A 13017-nucleotide genomic window follows, 5' to 3' on the forward strand; every position below is an offset into this window, starting at 1 on the left:
TGTTTCAGAAAAAAAGAAAAGAAAAAGAAAGAAAGAAAATGAATAAAAAGTAGAAAGGGATGAAAGAAAAACAAATCACATTCTACAGGCCTTTTGTATCTTTAGTGTATTAAGCTAACCCAGACACCCCTAGATAACACAGATGGATATGGCGTGGGTAACAATAGCCAGAACTACAATTATGATGTACTACGGTTTATTTTAAATTTTTATGGGGGTTGGAAGGGTAATGACCCTAAAGCGAGACATGATTATTGTTTTAATTTAATTATATCAAAACAGCATTAGTGAAGCTGATCAATTTGCCCAATAACATATAGTAAGAAAGAAGAGTTGGTAGTTTACCCCAAGGCCATCTGATGTCAAATCCGATGCTCTCAGCCATCCCATTGATTCAACGTTTATAGAGACTCTCCTGTGTCCCTGACCCTTTGGTAGATACTATAGACACAGTGATGAACAAGACAGATTTCGTGGAGGTGATATTTTGAAGAAATGGTGTAAGTGTCAGGCTAAGACTATGTAACATTTATATAGAAAGGTGATTTAGATTTAGGTAATTTATGTATAAATTATATAAATATTGGTATGTATTCTTAAAACACACGCCAAATTTTTTTTTCCAGAAAATATAAAAGCTAAACAGATTCAGTGGAAAGTGACCAGAAGACCACCCCAGACAAGTTAGTAAGGGAAGGTGTCCCTGAGGAATCTGCATTTTTCACTGAGTCAGGAATGGCAAAGAACCAGTCATCTGAACATCAGAGGAAAGACATCCCATTGCAAAATTCCTAAGGTATCAATGACGTTAGTGTGCCTAAGCAACCAAAATAAGGACAGTATGACCGGAGCACAATATAGCAAGGAGGGAGAAGGGAGGGGCCAGTTTAAGGAGTATGGATTTAATTCTAAATGCAATGGAACAAAGCCATTGATGATTTTAAGCAGTTAAGTGACATTCCAGGTACTGTGTAGATAACATTGTAGGGAGGCAAGCAGGAGACAGCAATTAGGCTAATCTAACAGGGAAATGATGGTAGTTTGGACTAAGGTGGTATAGTAAAATACAATTTTGTTGTAAAATATAATATTGAATAGTATGCAATTAAAACAAATGAATTAGAACTCAAGTGAAAAATGTTATGTTAAAAATAAATTATAGTAAAAGGTGAAAGATTTATACGATCTGAAGAGAAAACAAACTTATTTACAAAACAGAAACAGACTCACAGACATAGAAAACAAACTTATGGTTACCGGGGTGAGAGGGAGTGGGAGGGGATAAATTTTGAGTTTGAGATTTGCAGATACTAATATATATAAAATAGACAAACAACATGTTCATACTGTATAACACAGGGAACTATATTCAATATCTTCTAGTAACTTTTAGTAAAACAGAATATGAAAACAAATATATGTATGTTCATGTATGACTGAAGCATTATGCTGTACACCAGAAATTAACACATTGTAAACTGACTATACCTCAATAAAAATATATGTATACAAAAAAAAGGAAATTAACATCTTGCTATCTTTCTATATTATAAAACCCATCTATTTCTGTTTATATGACTATGTACTCTGATATACTAATGTACATATTTAAATGTATGATGTATATGTGTATATAATAATATGCACAGGTATGTGATGTATGTGTGTATATATAATGCATATTCATAAGCATATTCTAAGCTATTAAGTTGGCAGATGTGTGTGTATGAATACACACACACATATACACACACATGCTCATATGAAGGTCCTGGTTTTCATTTCTTTAACTGATGTCTATTAAATGTCTAAAAAAAGTTACAGGCAAACAGTAAGTACTTAATAAATACACTGTGAGTGAATAAACCAAGTAAGGGGAATGAGACTTTTTGGAAATCCTCAAAGTCATCTTTCACTTTTTCTGGGTATACTTCTGATTTTTTTCTCTTTATTCCGTAAGGAAAGGTCCATGTTATTTGCATAATGAAACAGTAAAGTATAAAAAGAATTAACTTTTAAAACACACATGATGGAAATTATTTATCATACAAAAACAAAAAGAAAGTAACCAACGATAACATAAAAAGATATGTTTCAAACACATGTTAATAAAAAGTTGTAAACACTTCACAGAAGTATGCAGATTTTTGTACATAAATGAAAATGTGTTTTTGTTGTATAACGTAATTCATATTGTAAAAGTTTATTCTGGCTCAATCAATCCACAAATTCCATGTGATACTAATTCTGTATTTCACTGGGAATAATAAATATGGGAAATCAGCAAATAAAAATTAAGGATTAATGAAATCAAGTAGCCTTACTTAGAAAAGATTTCATAATGTGTTGGTGAATAATAAAAGCGAAACTCTAAATTATGTTTAATATAACACACATTCATGAAATAAGACCAAATATATGTGTGTGTATAAAGGTAGGTATGTATGAATATACATGGAACTGTATTTATCTGTTTAAATATTATGTAAACATGGAGGAAAGTATGAAAGGATAAACACTAGGTTTAATCTGTTTTTTAAATGCAGCTGAGTAATTTGAGAAGAGAAAGTAGTCAATAAGAGAAGAAAAGAAATGTGCACTACAAAAAAGTGACATTGTACATAATAGGCTAATATATATCCATTTAAAAGATCATTTTAAAAAGAAAAAACAATCATTTCATTATTAACAGTCACATATTCTTGATTAAAATCTGGAGAGTTGGTGTGTATTAAATGTTTTAAAATCCAAGCTAAAATTTGCATTTGTGAATTAAGAGGCACACAGAATAAGGGTCACTGTGACATGTTTTATAATAGCAGAGAAATGAGCAATGGAAAATCATTAAGTGAAAAAGAATTCCAAGGCTCAGAATACTTATATATTATAATTCATGTATATAAGGAAAATGTTTATCACCTCTAGGAACAGAATGGGAATGAGTTAGTTGGAAAGAGATATAGTCTTAATTTTCTCAATACGCATGACTAATGCTTAACTTATTTTTAATGATATGTTCATATATTACTTTTGTAAATTTTAAAAGGGAAAATCTTCCATTATGAAAAAAAATGGGCTGAGTATTAAGTCTGAAGGCTGGGAAACAAACTTTTTCACTGATATTAACAAACTAAAGCTACATGAATGAACATTTTCTCTTAGGTTCAGTTAAGCTTTTGTATTTTCAAGGGCAAAAAGACATGTTTGAACTAGTTTTTTGTTTTTTTTTCTGAATTTTTTCTCTTAGAGAACAGGAAGCAAAATTAAATTAAAATGTGCATCTATAAAGCCCTGCCCAGCGATGATCTCAGTAAATGGTGATAAGTCTTTAATCTGACATATAAAGATTTCCTTGAATACCACATACATGGCAGTCAATTTTCACAGGACTATAATCTCCTGCATCATAGTGCACATATATACCCATTTAATTTACTTGTTATTTCTCTAATTTTAAAATTATCTTCTTTTCTACTTGCTAAATGCTAATCAGCTCTTAGAACCTCACTTTCCTAATTATTCTTGGCTCTCTAAGCCTCTGGTAATTGCTCCCTCCCTTGCAAATTCACACACTCTGTCTTCTATTATAAATAATTGTGCATATTCCAGTCTCCAACACTAGACCCTATCTTCTTCAGGGCAAAGGTTACATCTTACTTATTATTGAATCTCCATCTGCTCCTAGAAAAAGATCTTTACATAGCACATGTTAGAGTAACCTGAGAGTAATTGTGATGTTCTCACTTCACCCACAGCACTGATCTTACAAGATTGGTGATATTAGGAGGTGATTTTCTGAAATTTCTTAGTGCTACATTGTCAGAGACAAAATGAGAGCTGTGATCAGCTTTTACGCACTAATTCAAAGGTTGTTCAAAAATATTTTCCAAATATCTATAATTTGCAAATGTAGTATCAAAAGTGATTAATTGGGAACATATCCTGTAAAAATGTTTTCAGATAAGATTCTGTTAATAGCTTTCACTCTAACTAGATACTAAATTAAAAGTTTTATTTCATCTATACTGCTATGTATCATTTCTCATCTTTATTTTCTGACACCAATTTTTATGGTTACATAACTCTTTTAAGTTGTGCTATAGAATTAAAATCCCTACACTTTTTTATTGGATAGGGAAGGAAGATGGAAAAGACAGTGCCTGGAGAATAAAGACTGCAGATCAGTGATAGAATCTTTGGTTTAAGGAGAAGACAAGACCTGGAACAATGGAGTCAAGTTAATGGGAGGAAAGAGGTGTTCCAAGACTTGGGGTGATAAATGAAGACTGTTGCTGGTTTAACATGCAAGTTACATGCCTTGTGAATAACTGAAGATGGTATGTCATACCCTAAAGTGATTCACTAGAAAAAGGAACAGATTGAAATTCATTATGTACCAAGTTTCAGTGATATGGCAAAAGGCATTCAAAAATCTCTTCTCTCATGTCATGAGATATAGCCATACCTCCTTTCTCTAACCAGTTGTCCACAAATGACATTGAGAAACTCAGAATATGCTAATGTGGTCTCGTAGGGAAACCACAGATGGAGATGGAAGTGGTAAAGAGATGTGAATCATTTATTGAAAGAAGAAGCTCAGCTCACAGCGAAAAAAAAATGTGACAATGAATATATGTATGTTCATGTATAATTGAAAAATTGTGCTCTACGCTGGAATTTGACACATTGTAAAATGACTATAACTCAATAAAAAATGTTAAAAAATTTTTTTAAAAAAGAAAAAAGAAGCTCAAACTCCGTGATGCAGCAATGCTGAATTAGTAACATCATTTTCATATGATATAGACCACCCATATATATCATTTATTACATGAAGGATTAAGGTCTCCATTAACATATATATCAAAGATTACTTATAGTGTGTATATTTTTCTAAAATAAGCCCAACTTGGTGTGATTCACAATTCTACTACTGATTATCAAATACTTAACTATACTTGTGTCTCTTGAACCTCAAAATTGCACTCCATGTATATGTAGATTAGGGATAATAGCAAATGCATACAATGGTAGTGTGAATAAATGAATTTATACAAGAAAGGTAGTTGGCAAAGTAATTGGGATATAAGAATGTTAAATATTAACTATAAAAAGATAGGATGTATTTAATCAAGAAATGAGACTGTTGTGAATTCACTCTTTAATACCTTTAAAATAAATCATGTAATTACAGATTTTGGAAATTAGAGAAATTTAAGGCTAATTTAACATGTGTCTGCTCCCTAAATTTGCAAACGCAAAACATAGAAACAATAAAAAATTATGTAAGGCAATTATAATTGAACGAAATTATTTTTGGTCCCGAAAGAAGGACTTAACTGTTTTATTTTCATAGTCGATCAAATTTCATCTCTTATGAAGATTTAACTTTCTTTTCTAAGTGAAAAGCATAGACTTCTTTTGCCAAGGAAAATCAGTTCCCTTTATCATGTACAATACAGGCAATGATTGAAAGGTGATCAGGACAGAGAATATAAGCACTGCGTAGACTTCCACAGTCTCATTTTACATAGCCGGTATTTCTTGTGAAATATGTCACATAATCAATCACTGAACTACACAAATGAAACACAACTTTGGAGTTGAAATATCTATTCTATCATTAAAGAAAAATGTTTCAAGTTTCAATATAGGGCAGTTAAAATTCCCATTAAAGTAATTGCCTAAGAATTCTATGTGGAAATAGTGATATGTGGTCATAAATAATTCTGTAATACCTGAAGTAGTCTTCTTTCTGAAGTGTGATATTTACATACTTCAGCATACATACACTGGAAAGAATGTATTTCAGACTCCATATTATTTCTAGCGGTGAGGTGATAGAACACATTCGACAAACTTTTATCTTTCCCTTTCTAGCTCTTATTTATCACATAGATAGCTTCATTTACAGGAATTGCTCATTTTTTCTCTAAAATAAACCCTACATTAAAGAGAGTCATCTATATACAACACCCAAGATTTTTTCATGTATTTATGAGAACTGTAATTTTACATGGTATATTTGATATTATTCCTAAAAGATGGTTGAAAGAAAGAAGAAGACCCTCTGGGGAAAATGCTCAAGAACAAATAAAATCAAATAGACCACAGATAATTCAATAATGTAAAGGGAAATATTACCAGGTTATTCTATTTAAGGATAGCTGAGGAGAAGAATATAATCATAAAAAAAGTGTGTTTTACTTTAAACTCCTGTCAGCTCCTTTCTTGTGCTAAGACGCCTCTAACCAGATAAATTACCCTTGCCTTCTTCTTTGGTGGCAATATTATGGGATTGTCATCCTAGAAGGAAAAACATCTTTCTATAACTATGCTGGGAGGGATTTGGCAAGACTTTTGAAAAGCAAGTTTGACTTGAAAATATTTGGTCAACTTAAAAACTCAGGTATTTGTTTCAGATTTCCCCAGAGTTCAGTATCTTTTCTATAAAGGACAAATTTCTAAGTATAGGACAGACACTCTTATTACAGAGCACTCCCTTCCAGTATGTCTTTCATAATGCAACCATAGGAAACTATATTCTGTATTCTGTGGTAAGCAGTATGTAAACAGTATTTAACTGATAGAAAGCTCAATATTAGTGGCATTTTCTTTGTGTATGAACTAGTTACATTGTCTTCACAGGTGTACATAATTCCACAATAACATAAACAGTACTGTATAAATTATTTGGAACACAACTTGCTAAAACAGAGATAATCCATTTGTTCTAGGAATCCTTCCAAAATTTTGACAGGCCACTATAAATAGATTTGTAGCTATTATTAAATGACAAACATCTTCCTTATTTCTCATCCTCACTAACTTGACCCTCTTTGACTAACATTTAATAAATGCACAAAGAAAACTGCATGACTTTGAGAAGCTGAACTTTAATAATATTGGATTTTAAGTTCTTCTCTCCTCCTCCAGAAACACTAATGCAGCTGCTGAAGCCTCTATCTAGTAGGCATATTTTAGTGTTATTTCAGCCAGGAAAAATACACTTTAAAAAAGCATCTCTCTGGTGAGCCATTTCTTGTATAAGTAATCATTGCGGTAAGCAAAGTTCTAGAGACCATGAAACAAAATAGGAGATCACTGTATTATTCTATTGAAAAGAAATTAAGTGCTGGAACAGTTTAACGAGGCATCCAATTTAAATTTTTTTTTTTTGGTACCTACTCCAGAGTTGTGTATTCTAGCTGTATTGCTTTAGTTTAATAAAGAGCAAGTGCTTAATAATTGGATATTTATGTGAAGTGTAAATGTGCATGTGTGTGTGCGCCTGTGCATTTGTGTGTGTGCTCCTTGATATTTATTCCTTTATACACGGCACCACTCCCAATTTTAAATTTTCCTAAATATATTTTAACTAACACAGTTATGTTAACCTTTTAAAAGCAACATGCCATTAGCAATTTATAAACTTGATGAAGGCAGGTGATTTATCTTCTCTATGGCCTGTAACTATTAGGAGGACAGGGAGAAATACACAGCATAACCTGCTAACATTGAGTGATAATCCTGCTCTCACACAGAAGGCAATAGGTGAAAAGTCAGAGAGGAGGCAATGGTATTGAAAATGCATCTTTGTAATCTATTACACGGTAAACTTTTTTCTCTCGGTTTTGTAATCTTTATTCCCTTCCCCTGCTGCCATTTTCCCCATAAATTAACAAAGCTTTACAACGGAGGGTGGGGTGGAAGATAACACAATATTCATTCTACCTTGTTCCCTGGAAACCTACTAGCAATTGTGGGAGTAAATTTTTATAGTAAGTTAGTGCTTCAAGAAATTCTATGAAATTCCACTTTCTATTTGAGTTAATAAACAAATTTATAATTGTGCAAAGGAATTATCACTGAAGTGAGCCAACATATCGATTTGAAAAATCAATTAAGTAAATTCTTAAATATCTTGAAAATTCATTAATGAGAACTAAGGTATTCTTTATTAAAAAAATGTGAAGGAAAATAGAATATCAAACTATGCACTCAACCGACCCAAATTTGGTTGTTTTGTGTTTCTGTTACCTTTTATATGTGAAATATTTGTGTTGGGGTAAAAAAATAATCTTTAAATGAAACTGGCAGAAATTTTATTCTGAATCATTATTGGAGAAAGGTATAGAATATATAATATTTAAAGGAGTACTTTTTTGTTATACACGTGTATATATACATATAATACATTTAGGCCACAGTTGTAGACATTCTTTTTAAAAAGAAATGTGAATGTGTTGGAATTGTATGAAAAATTTATAAGAACATGTTTAGATAATGTGTTTAAACTATCTTTCAGCATGTTTCTAATATAGAATTACTTTTTTTTTTTTTTTGCCATAGTCTTTTATTCTGTAACACTAAGGTAAACTTTAGTTTGGCTTTCCTCATGTCATTGCAATTAGCTGCTTTTGAGTAAATCATGATTTTTTGTTTGTGAACTGAAATGTGATATCCTTCTGATTGTAACTGCACCTCTATCAACAGTCCTGATTTATTACTGGGGTCAGGGACATAGTCCCTTCTAAAATTCAAGGACACCACTGACTTCTACCCAACCTCTCGCAGAAATTTTGAAAAGCTTTACTATAACATTGTGCCTTCTTTTATTGCTTTGCTGTTGCTGCCTCTACTGATTGGGAATTTCTTTCCTTGCACACTGCCCCCAACTACTATTTAAAGCCCAGCATTTGTATCATTTCCTGAGAAAGAGTTCCATAATTCCATCCAGTCCTCAGGCTGGCAAAGACTTGTGTACACATCTGTCACTGTATGTTTACATGTTCAATTTTTAAGAATTTTACAATTAACTTCCTTTTCTTTTTCCATCTTTCTATGCCCTTGACATCAGAAACTCCATTTCATCCATCATTTGTGTTGTCTGCATTTAGCATAGTCATAGGCAGAAAGCTTAATGCTTAATTACTATGTATGTGTACATGAATGAAAATGTCTCATATTGCTCTAATTTTCCATGTTCCCACAGCAAACCAATCTCCTTTATGATTGCCTTGCTCTTCCATTGGATTTTTTAATTATATCCATTCAATTCTTTCTCTGGTCTAGGACTTTGCATATCTCTGATAAATTGATTTACCTACAATAAACCAAGGAAATTCATTACGATAATAAACCCTAGTGCACTGTTATCTGACAATTTAATTATCTTACCAGTGGTAATTAAATCCAAATCATTGCTTTTAACATATTTTTGAATTCTTAATGGAAACTGAAATATCATTTTAATAAAGAAGCCTATGTTAAGGGAAAACTGCATGCCCCAGTGGAAGGGAGCTGCTGAGAACGCTGCTCAGATCACCAGAAATCTTTTTAATCCCAGGCAGCTATTTAACAGTACAGTGACCCTAAAGAAGTAACCTCTTATTTTATCCAAAGCAAGGCAATTGGATATAATGCTCCCTAGTGGTCCTTCCACTTCAAATATTATATGCAAACAAAGCTGTCCTTTTGTTACTTTTGAAATTTATGAAAGTCCATTTCAACAATTCTATGCTAACCTTTCTAGTATTTAATTTATTCCATTCTCTGCAAAAGCTGATTTTCCCTTTGCTTTCAAGATGCTTTTTATAGCTAGAAAGTTATAAAAATATGATCTTTTATTAAGCTTGACAAATTCAAGCCTGCTTTAACTGTATATTTCTTGGTCTAAGAAGTATAAACATTTCTGTGGGCACTCAAAAACAGTTTCTTGAATCTCAAGAAAGCAACAATAATGGATTAAATTCAAAGTAGTTTTATCGAGTCATTGCTTTTCCTTTAGGTCTGTGATTGATTAAGTAAGCAATAGCTATGCCATTCCACTGAGTGCGAGTCTTAAATTTAGACCGATGTGAATTCCTATTTTAGAGAGCATGACTATGAAAGTAGAGGGAAAGCAGTTAGGATACAATGACCATATTTCTGCTCACTTGGTGATAGGCAAAATGTGTGAATTTGTTTACAGAATATAAGGCAGAGAACTTGCATTATATACAAACGATGCTAGAGTAGGGTATGGGGCATTTGAGATGAAGAGGATCTTTGAGACACAGTTTCTTCTTTGTCATTACATTTAATAAAGATGAGCCCTTTTGATGTTATGTAAGAATCTATGATTTGTTGAACTTTTGTAAAAAAAGAAGTTGAAATTTTTATGGAACATGACATTTCTTTATTTTTACATGAATAAATTTTTAACTGTGTAGTTATTTGTTCTTTGATTTCCATTTTTTCCAAGATATTAAATCTTATGAGAGCAGGGATTGTGTTTTTCTTAGTTATATTATCAAGCCCAGTAACTGATCCATATGAGAGGTTTAATAGCTTAGTAAACATTAATTGAATTAACATCATATAGTCCACTGATTGCCTATGTTCCCGAATGTTTAATAGTCTTTGTTTTTCTCATTAGTCTCTGAGTTCAGAGGCTATCTAAGGTTGGAGAAGGATAATCTCAGTTTTGCTCACTTCTGGAAAGGTATCTTTCTTAGTGATTTTCATATGATAGAACTACTAAGTATATTATTGGAATTGCAGATATTTTCAACAGAGTCAAGTACTATGCATTTTGTTTAGTTTTCTTTTGTGTTTATTTGATTTTATTTCAGTTAGGAATCACTGATATGTTTGAATGCTCTTTATAAATTTATTTCACCTAACAATTTGATTTTGTTGTGGCTGATGATGTTTCTGCTATGGTTTTGGTTTTAAATAAATTACATAGTAACAAATTATTTTTATGCGGATGTTAGTTACGACAATATTTATTTCATATGCACCCAATAATGGAAGTCAGACTACCTTTTCTGAAAAATAATTATAAATAAATTCAATTATTACAGAAAATCTTGGTTATTATTATAATTGTATCTTATCACTCTGAAGAGCTTATATCCATAGAATGCAAGATAATTTGAGGAGTAAATGTGAGTTCAGGGTAAGAAGTACTTAGCAGAGAAAGTTTTTTGTAATGGAATTCATATTTGACAGTGTCTCTTAGGCAAAGTATGAATAAAATATATAGATGTATATCTACTGAACAACATAACTGCTTTTATAACTATACCATCGATGTTTAATATTTCATAATTCTATGCTTAGGCCAAAAATTATCTCCAGTACTACAGTGACAAAGTCTTTGATATGAACTTAATACTACATCTAACTGATATAAGTACAATTATTTCAGTTAGGCATTATAATTTTTAGAAAATGGCTGGGGAGTGTGGACACTGAAATCTAACTGCATGAACAGTGTTTTCTTCCAGAGAGCTTATACTGTGAAGAGAACAGTATCCAAAAAAATGTAAGGCATCAAGTTATAAAATACTAATATAATTTGTATAGTTGTGATTAACAGAGGCAGTCACTATTATGGGCAGTATAGAAGAAAAAAAGACCATTGTTGGTTCCAGATTTTCAGCCTATAATTCTAACGGCAAGTATTATTTCATGTTGACTTCTTTTTTCCTTCATGTCCTAGGACAAAAATGTTCATGATGTCCAACTAAATGTAATTAGACACCTCATTTGAGAAGAGCACCTGAGTTTGAATCAAGAATTTTGATGAAAACCTGTTTTGGCTACATTTGCTTCAAAGGTTTATTATTATGTAAAACAGAAATATGTATGAGACCACAAAGCAGAGGTCACTTAATGATGGCAAAGAAGGTTAGGGTACACTTATGGAGAAAGTGACTTTTGAGGTGAGTGCTGGAAAAAACTTACTAGTTGAGCAAGTTGAAGGACAGTCCAAGCAAACAGAATTGCATGTATGTTTTTAAAGGGACTGACTGAGACTACAGTGGAAATGAATATTTATAGGGATAGAGGGATCTTACTTGGATAAACCTGTCTGGAAATTCTTACAAGATAGCTTAAGAAGAGACTTAAACGAAAGAGGCTCATATCCAAGTCTGTTACTCACAGAGGAAAGCTAGACAGTGTAAATGAATTTGATACATAAAGAAGGTGTTTAAGGTCTTAGAAATTCAGATCAAGAACTGGCATGAGGTCAGAAAGAGTAAGATTCACTTATGGAATTAGAGTTTGTTGTAACCAAGTTTTATTACTTATATCACAGGTTATTATCATAACCTTTTAATTTATCTATCTGCCTTCAACTTTGGAACTCACCAATTTGTCATGAACAGAATAAATAGATTTATCTTTCCAACACACCCACACACCCACACACACAATATACACAAATGTTTGCTTTAAACCTCTGCTTAAAAATCTTTCCCAACTTTTCACTGCATATTGTGTCAAAGTAAAATGTTTTAGCCCTGCATTTGAAAGATTATTTTTTCTGAGTTTCTACAATATCTTACGAATTCACCTATCATGAAAGGAAAGGGGTGCATCACAAGATTTCTCCTTAAAGTTGTAACCTTCCTTGCACTCTAAATCACAAAATTTGTTTTTCATTAATTGGGACTTCAGAAGCCTACTTGTAAGCCCTAAAAGTATATCACCTCACCAGATAGTGCCCACAGTTTTTCTATATCCATATTTTTTATGATTTTAAGAGAACAATCTCTTAGACTTAAGTTTATTGAATAGTACCATCACTTATGCTGTACAATGATTTGATTTGAAATCTGTGGTATAATAATTGAAAGCTCATTTGAAGTACTAAAACTCTCTCTCTCTCTATATATATATATGTGTGTACATATATACACATACATACACACATACACACACACACACACACACACTCACAAGTACTCCCATACTCCTTTTGGGAATTGAAAGTTGAAGAACTCAGATCTGTTTATAAACTAGATGGGAGAATATGTGAGGTGTCTATGGTAATATTTCGTATGATCTGGTTATATTTCCATTTTTTTCATTTATTATTTTTGGCAACCTTCAACCTGGGTCCTAAGATCTTTCTTATTTTGCTTTGTTTCCAGCATTCAACTTGTTTAGTCTTGTAATTTTAAATATCATCACTCCATCAACAATTTTACATTTAGCCCTGATCTCTACTCTGAACTAGAG

The 13017-nt window shown here is 32.0% G+C and overlaps 1 long non-coding RNA gene across 1 annotated transcript in view; it reads left to right on the forward strand.

Moving 5' to 3' along the window:
- LOC116155789 (uncharacterized) overlaps window positions 1-4677 on the forward strand; it is a 94844-nt gene extending 90167 nt beyond the window's left edge. Inside the window, exon 4 of the long non-coding RNA XR_010382049.1 lies at window positions 4136-4677. This is a non-coding gene — a long non-coding RNA (uncharacterized LOC116155789). The remainder of the gene's footprint in view (window positions 1-4135) is intronic.
- The last annotated feature ends 8340 nt before the right edge of the window (window positions 4678-13017 follow it).

Source organism: Camelus dromedarius, chromosome 8 (genome assembly GCF_036321535.1).
Source record: "Camelus dromedarius isolate mCamDro1 chromosome 8, mCamDro1.pat, whole genome shotgun sequence".
In the NCBI taxonomy this organism is placed as follows: Eukaryota; Metazoa; Chordata; class Mammalia; order Artiodactyla; family Camelidae; genus Camelus; species Camelus dromedarius.